This window comes from Myotis davidii, unplaced genomic scaffold (assembly GCF_000327345.1).
Source record: "Myotis davidii unplaced genomic scaffold, ASM32734v1 scaffold428, whole genome shotgun sequence".
In the NCBI taxonomy this organism is placed as follows: Eukaryota; Metazoa; Chordata; class Mammalia; order Chiroptera; family Vespertilionidae; genus Myotis; species Myotis davidii.
Window position 1 is genome coordinate 124371 of NW_006299834.1, and position 8319 is coordinate 132689.

The window sequence follows — 8319 nt, forward strand, 5'->3', positions numbered from 1 at the left end:
GGTAAACTCATTATCTAGAGTCCTTGGTGACCTAGGTTAAACTTAGGCACTTAGGCAGTTTTGGGTCTCCAGAACACTGAGTTGACATGTTAACTGGAGCCCTGACCTTGGGATAACTGTGCTGTCCTTCCCAGGTAAAGGAAAATGTGCTTTCTGAAGGGAATAAATCCTTTCATGTTTTACCTGAAATAATTGTTACCATATTACTGCTATCAGTCCCTTTTAAAGACTTTGACATAAGGTACCCCTATTTTCCCCCTCCTAAGCACCCCTAAGCACCCCGCTGCACATCACGAGCCAGACTCTGTACTGGGGGAGGGAGCTCACATGCAGTGAAACCGTCGCCTTAAACACGCCCTTTGGTGAGTCTGAAAAGGGGGTGCGCCACGATAGCCCCAGTGAGACTCAGAACGTCACCCAGAGGGTCCCCCAGAGCCCTCCCTCCGCCTAGAAACTGTCCGTTCCCAAGACACAAAGATGCCCTGTCATTTCCTCTAAAAAAATAATAATTAAAAAATTTTTAAAAATATGTTTTTATTGATTTTGAGAGAGAGAGGAAGGGAGAGGGATAGAGAAACACCGACGAGAGAGAAACATCCTTGACCATCTGCCTCCCCACCCCCCACTGGGGATGTGCCCGCAACCAAGGCACACACCCCTGACCGGAATCGAACCTGGGACCCTCCAGTCCGCAGGCCAACGCTCTATCCACCAAGCCAAACCAGTCAGGGCTCTAGTTTTCTTAATGCAAAATTTGTTTAGTTCAAAATTAGGTTTGAAAGTATTTCATTGTCTCCATTTAGCTCAAGAGATGCCCCTCAATATTTAAAGAAAAAAATAATGATAAGTTGTTTTAAATGATAATTTAATATTAAATAATTGTAATATTTAGGATATCAATATATAGATTATATAGCACTGGGTCGAACCGGTGACCTTGTGACACCTGGGTTGACACTCACCCACTGAGCCACACCAGCTGGGCCAAACTGAGAGTTCTCACTTTACACATAGGTCCCTAACTCGTCTCAGATAATGAGATGGGAGGACAAATGCGGGTGATACGAGGTGGGGTGAAATGCCTCTTCCCAGCGGACGTCCACTTGCTTTAGAGCCACCACGTGGGAGGCTTCCCCTGTCTCTGCTGGGTTGCTCGGTGACTTGGCTGAAATCAAGTGACCAGAGGTAGTGGGTCTGCTCCTGGCCTCTGTTCCGTCCGTCAGTCTCCGGGGCCGTTTGCGCCGGCTCCGTGCTGTCTGTGACGGCGACTGTGCGGCCAGCTTCGCACTCAGACGTGTGGATCCCGCCCGCACTCCCCCTGTGCCAGCCCCTCGGGTCACCCAGGTCTGCGCCGCCCGGGCAGCGAGCCCCAGACACACCGGCTGTTTACATTCATTAAAATGAAGCTGCGCGAAAGATTCAGCTCCCCAGGCCCGGCCGCTGCGCTGAAAAGGCCCCGTGGCACGTTTCCACGGCCACAGATCCACTTTAGGGCCTCGGCAGTTCCATCTCGGATTCAGAATCATTTTATCAATTTCTACTTAAAAAGCCGGCTGGGGCTGCGACTGGCAAGAAATTCCATCTACAGATTCGAGGGCGGAGAACTGACAGGCTAATGAGATCGAGGCTGCTGATCCATGAACGTGCTTCCTCTCCCTGCCCAGGACTTCTTTAATGTTCTCAGCGGGTTCATGGCTTTCAGTTAGTGGCCTCACACATCTCGTGTGAATATATCCCTAAGGATTTTGTGATACTTACTTCCCAGATTCGTTAGGATTTTCCACACACACGACCACACGGTCTGCGGGGAGAGTTTGTGTGCGTCTTTCCGTTCAGGTGCCTTTTGTTTCTCTTTCCTGCCTTTCTGTGCAGGACTTTGGTCCTTTGTGGAGCAGAGGGCACGAGTGGGCAGCGTCCTCACTGTTGATCTTGGGGGAACGTGGCTGGCGTCTCATGCTGGGTGTGATGCCCGTAGGAGGCTCATGCAAGCCCTTTGGACATGTTTGATGTTCCCCTCTCCCCTGAATGTGTGAGAGTTTTAAAACTAAATCATACAGCCCTGACCGGTCTGGCTCCGTGGATAGAGCGTCGGCCTGCGGACTGAAGGGTCCCAGGTTCCATTCCGATCAAGGGCATGTACCTTGCGTGCGGGCACATCCCCAGTAGGGGGTGTGCGGGAGGCGGCTGATCGATGTTTCTAACTCTCTACCCCTCTCCCTTCCACTCTGTAAAAAAGAAAAAAAAAATCAATAAAATATATTTAAAAAAACAACAAAAAACCCTAAATCATATGGATGCTGAATTTTGTTACTGCTCTTTCCATATCCATGTAAACAATCATTTTTTCCCTCATTTATTCTGTTAACCTGGGGAATTAAACAGATTGGCTTTCGAACGGCCAGCCCTGCCCTCGGGGGTAGCACCTGGCCCCCGAGTTCCTCCTCAGCTTTGTGGCCTTGGATTTGCTGCCGTTTTGCGGGGCCCCTGGGCCTGTCAGTGGGGACATTGGGCCGGTCAGTCAGTGGGGACATTCGGCCTGTCAGTCAGTGGGGCCATTGGGCCTGTCGGTCAGCGGGGACATTGGGCCTGTCAGTCCGTGGGGACATTGGGCCTGTCAGTCCGTGGGGACATTGGGCCTGTCAGTCCGTGGGGACATTGGGCCTGTCAGTCCGTGGGGACATTGGGCCTGTCAGTCCGTGGGGACATTGGGCCTGTCAGTCCGTGGGGACATTGGGCCTGTCAGTCCGTGGGGACATTGGGCCTGTCAGTCCGTGGGGACATTGGGCCTGTCAGTCCGTGGGGACATTGGGCCTGTCAGTCCGTGGGGACATTGGGCCTGTCAGTCCGTGGGGACATTGGGCCTGTCAGTCCGTGGGGACATTGGGCCTGTCAGTCCGTGGGGACATTGGGCCTGTCAGTCCGTGGGGACATTGGGCCTGTCAGTCCGTGGGGACATTGGGCCTGTCAGTCCGTGGGGACATTGGGCCTGTCAGTCCGTGGGGACATTGGGCCTGTCAGTCCGTGGGGACATTGGGCCTGTCAGTCCGTGGGGACATTGGGCCTGTCAGTCCGTGGGGACATTGGGCCTGTCAGTCCGTGGGGACATTGGGCCTGTCAGTCCGTGGGGACATTGGGCCTGTCAGTCCGTGGGGACATTGGGCCTGTCAGTCAGTGGGGACATTGGTCAGTAATTCTCTTTCCTGCAACATCTTCGTTCCCGGGTTGCGCTCACCTCATAAAACAGGGTGGGGGCTGCTCCCCTCTCCATGTTCGGAGTGAGTCTGTAAGCCCGGCTCATTCCTTCCCTAATCGTCTGATAGAAAGTCGTTTGATAGGAAACTGTTTGACGAGACCATTGGGCCTGGAGCTTTCGTCCGGGCAACAAGGTGTGCGACGGCGAATTCAGTTTCCGTGGCGGATCAACAGGACCAATCGGCCACGTCTCTCCTGTGGTGAGCTTCGGTGGTGTGTGACTTCGAAGGAGTTTGTCTGTTTTATCAAAGTTAGAAAATTTGTTTGCCAAAGGCCTTCATAACATTTCTTTACTGTCTGTATGAAGCCTGAGGATCGCGAGTGTTTCTCCTCGTTCATTGTATAACATGGTTGTTTGTGTCTTCTCTAGTTTTTCTGATCATTCTAGTGAGAGGCTTACTGATTTATTGATCTTTGCAAAACAACATTATTTTTAAAAAATATGTTTTTATTGATTTCAGAGAGAGGAAGAAAGAGGGAGAGATAGAAACATCAATGATGAGAGAGAATCATGGATCGGCTGCCTCCTGCACGCCCCCTACTGGGGATCAAGCCTGCAATCTGGGAATTGAACAGTGACCTCCTGGTTTATGGGTCAACACTCAACCACTGAGCCACACCGCCCAGGCCCATGGTTTTATTTCATTGATTTAGTCCATGTTTGTGTTTTCCATATCATTGATGACTGCACTTGTTTCGATGATCTCTTTCCTCTGTTTACTTTGGGGTTAATTTGCTCTTTTTCAAGTTCAAGATAAAGCTGTGTTTTAAAGAGGAGGGTCTGGGACAGGGTGTGGCTTTGCATGTTTGTGTATCAAAGAAAGGGCAGCATTTCTCTGGCCTCTGGCCTGTCCCCACTATTCCTGGCCACACCAAGGAGGGCCCATGGGAACGAGCTCTCGGGTGAGCGGCTCCTCTGTGTCCAGGGCTCCCAGTAACCCTCCAGGGTCCCGCTGCCCCATAGTCAGCCTTGAAGAATTTAGTAACATGTTGACGTTTTCTCCCCTTTCCGGACACCCCTCTTTCTCTGCGCTCTGCTAGAGGGGAACCGTCTCCTGGGTCCTGTCCCTCCTTACAGGGGCTCACCAGGGGCGGGACGCCACCTCCCTTCATTTCCCGTGACCTCAGCTGTCCCATGAGCTCAAGAAAAACATCTCATTTTGTAGATTAGCTTTCTCCTTGTTAGGTCCACAATTCAGGGCGCCCTCATATGACCCTGGGAGGAGCACCCCCTCTGATGGGCTGAAAGGGCCCGAAATGCTCACAGCGCTCAAGGTTGCTCACATGCGTTACCCTGGTCCTTTCTGTGTCGTTTACTTGTTTATAAATATACATTATTTTGTACTTAAGTAGTTATATTTAAAACTGAGATGAGAAGAGGAACAGATGCTAGAACTTTCCAGTAGGTAGGTGAGAAATTCTAGGTTAATTTTATTGTTCCCATTACACTCTGTTTTCTAAGTTTTCTACAGTAAACCCGCAGTTCATGTAAAACAGGAGAGTTTTATAAAACAGAACAAATCAATGAGCATTACGAAAAGTTAAGTCCGTGAGAGATGACCGGGGGTCTAAACAGCCAGTACCCGTTTGAAGGGGAGCAGTGATGAGGGACCACCTGCTATCCAACTATTCAAAATCAAAACAATATGGATTACGAATGTAAAAAGTTGTTTTCCTTTCCCTGAATTGTTTTTAAAAGGTCGATTCAGGTTTAGGTTGTAGAAAGCCAGAGAACACCACTCTCAACCTGACAAGGAGAAAAATTATCTACAAAATGAGAATTTTCCTTGAGCTCACTCTACCAGTGGTTGGCAAACTCATTAGTCAGCATAGCCAAATATCAACAGGACAACGATTGAAATTTCTTTTGAGAGCCAAGTTTTTTAAACTTAAACTATATAGGTAGGTACATTGTTATTAACTTAATTAGGGTGCTCCTAAGGCTTAGGAAGAGCCACACTCAAGGGGCCAAAGAGCCGCATGTGGCTCGAGAGCCGCAGTCTGCTAACCACGGCTCCAACTGAACAAAGGCAAAATAGCAAGAAAAAAAGCACCGGAAGATAGAAACTTTACGGTGAAAAAAGCGACAGTCCCCAGGAAAACATGACAATTCCAACTCCGTGTGTATCTATTCACACAGCCTCCCCGATCCAGCTAATACGCAGACGAAGATCAGGATGGACACAGAGGAGCCGAAATACACAATAGACTTGACCTACTTGGCGGATAAAGAAGCCATCTCACTCACAGAATACGTGTTGTGTTTCAGCACAGAGGAGACACGTTTTTAAAAACTGGCCATATTTCTGTCCATTAATCTATCTTAATAAATTTCAAAGGATTAAAGTCATACGCAAAACATGAAGTTATTAATCAGTATAAAAAAGACAGCTCTAATGATGAAATGCCCATCTAAGTAACCCACAGGCGAGAAAAAAGTCATGCTAATCAGAAAATTTGAATTGAGTGGAGAAAAACAACTGCAAAGCACATCAGAATTCGTGGGAGGCAGGTGAGCTGGCTCAGGGAGAAGCCCTGGTCATGAATATTTACTTCCGGAAGTAACCGAGGCTGAAAATTAATGAGCCAAGCGTTCATCTCAAAGAGGGTTTTTTTTGTTTGTTTTTAAAGAATAAAACCCAAGGAAATAGAAAATAAAGATGAGCTCCGGAATAAAAGGAACAGAACAGAAGTGAAAATGAACAAAACCAGGTATGATTCTCTGAAAATACTTGAGGAGTGAGGTTCACGTGTCTGAGCCCATTCGCTGACTGGCCTCCGGCCAGGTAGAGCGCGTTGCCGAGACAGGTGTGCCGGCCACGGCAAGGCCTGGACCGCAGCCCAGCCCGCCCGGAGGCGGCAGCGCCCCTCCGACCTGCACGCAGAGCTGCCAGAACGGGGCTGGCACCGGGGTCTGCCCATCACGCCCTGTGGATCCCGGCCTTTGATCCCTGGTCAAGGGCACGTGCCAGGGCAGGGCAGGTGCTCTCCTACCTGTGCAGCCGCAGGGTCCCAGCCCAGAGGCCGAGGCTCCCTGTCCTGGACTCTGATGGCCTCCACGTTCGACCTGCGCAGGATGCGCCACAGGCGAGGCGCCCGCCCGCCCTTGGCTGATGGCTCCTGCCTCCAAGCTTCCCTCCGTGCACACGGCAAGCCCGCTGGCCACGCGCCCTTGCTCACATGGCAGGACTGATGGAAGAATCCGGAGAAACTGCCTGGAACGAGAGAGAAGGCACAGGTACCAAATCGGGAGTGAAAAGGCAGACCTGCAGGTCTTGAGGATGAAAAAGATCGGAAGGGGTAGGGACCTCCAGGTGGGAGCGTGGCCTGACTCTCCTGGGCCTGATGTGACCGTGTGTCCTTGTAAGAGGGAGGCCGAGGGGCCTGGGCAGTGGGAGAGGTGACCGATGGCGGAGGCGGAGCTCCGAGGGTGCGCTCTGGGGGGGACGGGGGTGGAGGGGGGAGGTGGACCGGGGGAGCTGGAAACGGCAAAGAAACAGACTCTTCCCTTGGGCCTCGGGAGCTGGTGCTCTGACCCTTGACCTCAGCCCTGAGCCCCTGTAGTCCGGAGGCCTCCACCTCAGGAACTGATCTTTTCTGGGCACCGCGATGGGCGCGCTGTTCTGGCAGCTGTAGGAGAGTGAACGGAGGCTGCCGGGAGGAAACGGTGGCGATTGACATGACATTTTACACGGAATGGAGGCGTTTCTAGAAAAGTAAAAGTGCGCCCACGTTGGCACAGACAGAAAGGGAATCTGTAACTGCAAAGCTCTCCGCCAGGAGCACTCCAGGTCCGGACGGGCTCCCCGGAGGCCTCCCCTCGCTGCTCTCGTGGAGAAGCAGTGCCTCGCACACAGGCTGCCGGCGAGAGAGGGAGGATGGACAGGCAACAACGGACGACACAGAGCAATAAAGGGGGGGAATTTTGAAAGTCAGTATAAAAAATCCTGAGGAGATGATACATTCATTGTGATAGCAACCATCATGTCCTCACCAACCTCCAGCTGATGCTGACTCTCAGCACACACCATTGTTTGCCAATTTTAGGCCAGTGTGGTTAAGTGGCTAGAGCACTGACCCACGCATTGAAGGGTCGTGGGGTTAATTCCTGGTCAAGGGCAGGTGCCTGGCTTGCAGGTTTGGTCCCTGGCTCCAGTGGGATGCGTGTGGGAGGCAACCAATCAATGTCTTTCTCCCTCAATCTCTCTCCCTCCCTCCCTCCCACACTCTCTAACAATCAATAGAAAAAATCACCTCGGATGAGGATTAACAACAACCAGAAACATCGCAGGCATAAGCCGAATGGCCACCCCGTAGCCAGCCAGGTCCTCACCGCGGGAGCCGGCTCCCTCGCAGGCCAGTGGCTGCGGGCGGGTGCGGGTAGGGACCTCCAGGTGGGAGCGTGGCCTGACTCTCCTGGGCCTGATGTGACCGTGTGTCCTTGTAAGAGGGAGGCCGAGGGGCCTGGGTGGTGGGAGAGGTGACCGATGGCGGAGGCGGAGCTCCGAGGGTGCGCTCTGGGGACGGGGGAGGTGGAGGGGGGAGGTGGACCGGGGGAGCTGGAAACGGCAAAGAAACAGACTCTTCCCTCAGGCCTCGGGGAGCTGGTGCTCTGACCCTTGACTTCAGCTGTAGTCCGAGGCCTCCACCTCAGGAACTGATCTTTTCTGGGCACCGCGATGGGCGCGCTGTTCTGGCAGCTGTAGGAGAGTGAACGGAGGCTGCCGGGAGGAAACGGTGGCGATTGACATGACATTTTACACGGAATGGAGGCGTTTCTAGAAAAGTAAAAGTGCGCCCACGTTGGCACAGACAGAAAGGGAATCTGTAACTGCAAAGCTCTCCGCCAGGAGCACTCCAGGTCCGGACGGGCTCCCCGGAGGCCTCCCCTCTCTGCTCTCGCACACAGGCTGCCGGCGAGAGAGGGAGGATGGCCCGGCACGCCCGGGAGACCAGCTCACCGGATGCAAAAGAGAGAGAAGGGTATTAGGAGGAAGAAAAATTACAGGCAACTCTCACTAGTGAATAGAGATGCAAAATTCTAAACAAAATATGAAGAATCAACCA

General features: G+C 52.1%; 1 long non-coding RNA gene across 1 annotated transcript in view; it reads left to right on the forward strand.

Moving 5' to 3' along the window:
* Window positions 1-8319, forward strand: part of LOC107185027 — a 16471-nt gene that overhangs the window by 894 nt on the left and 7258 nt on the right. The window lies entirely within an intron of this gene.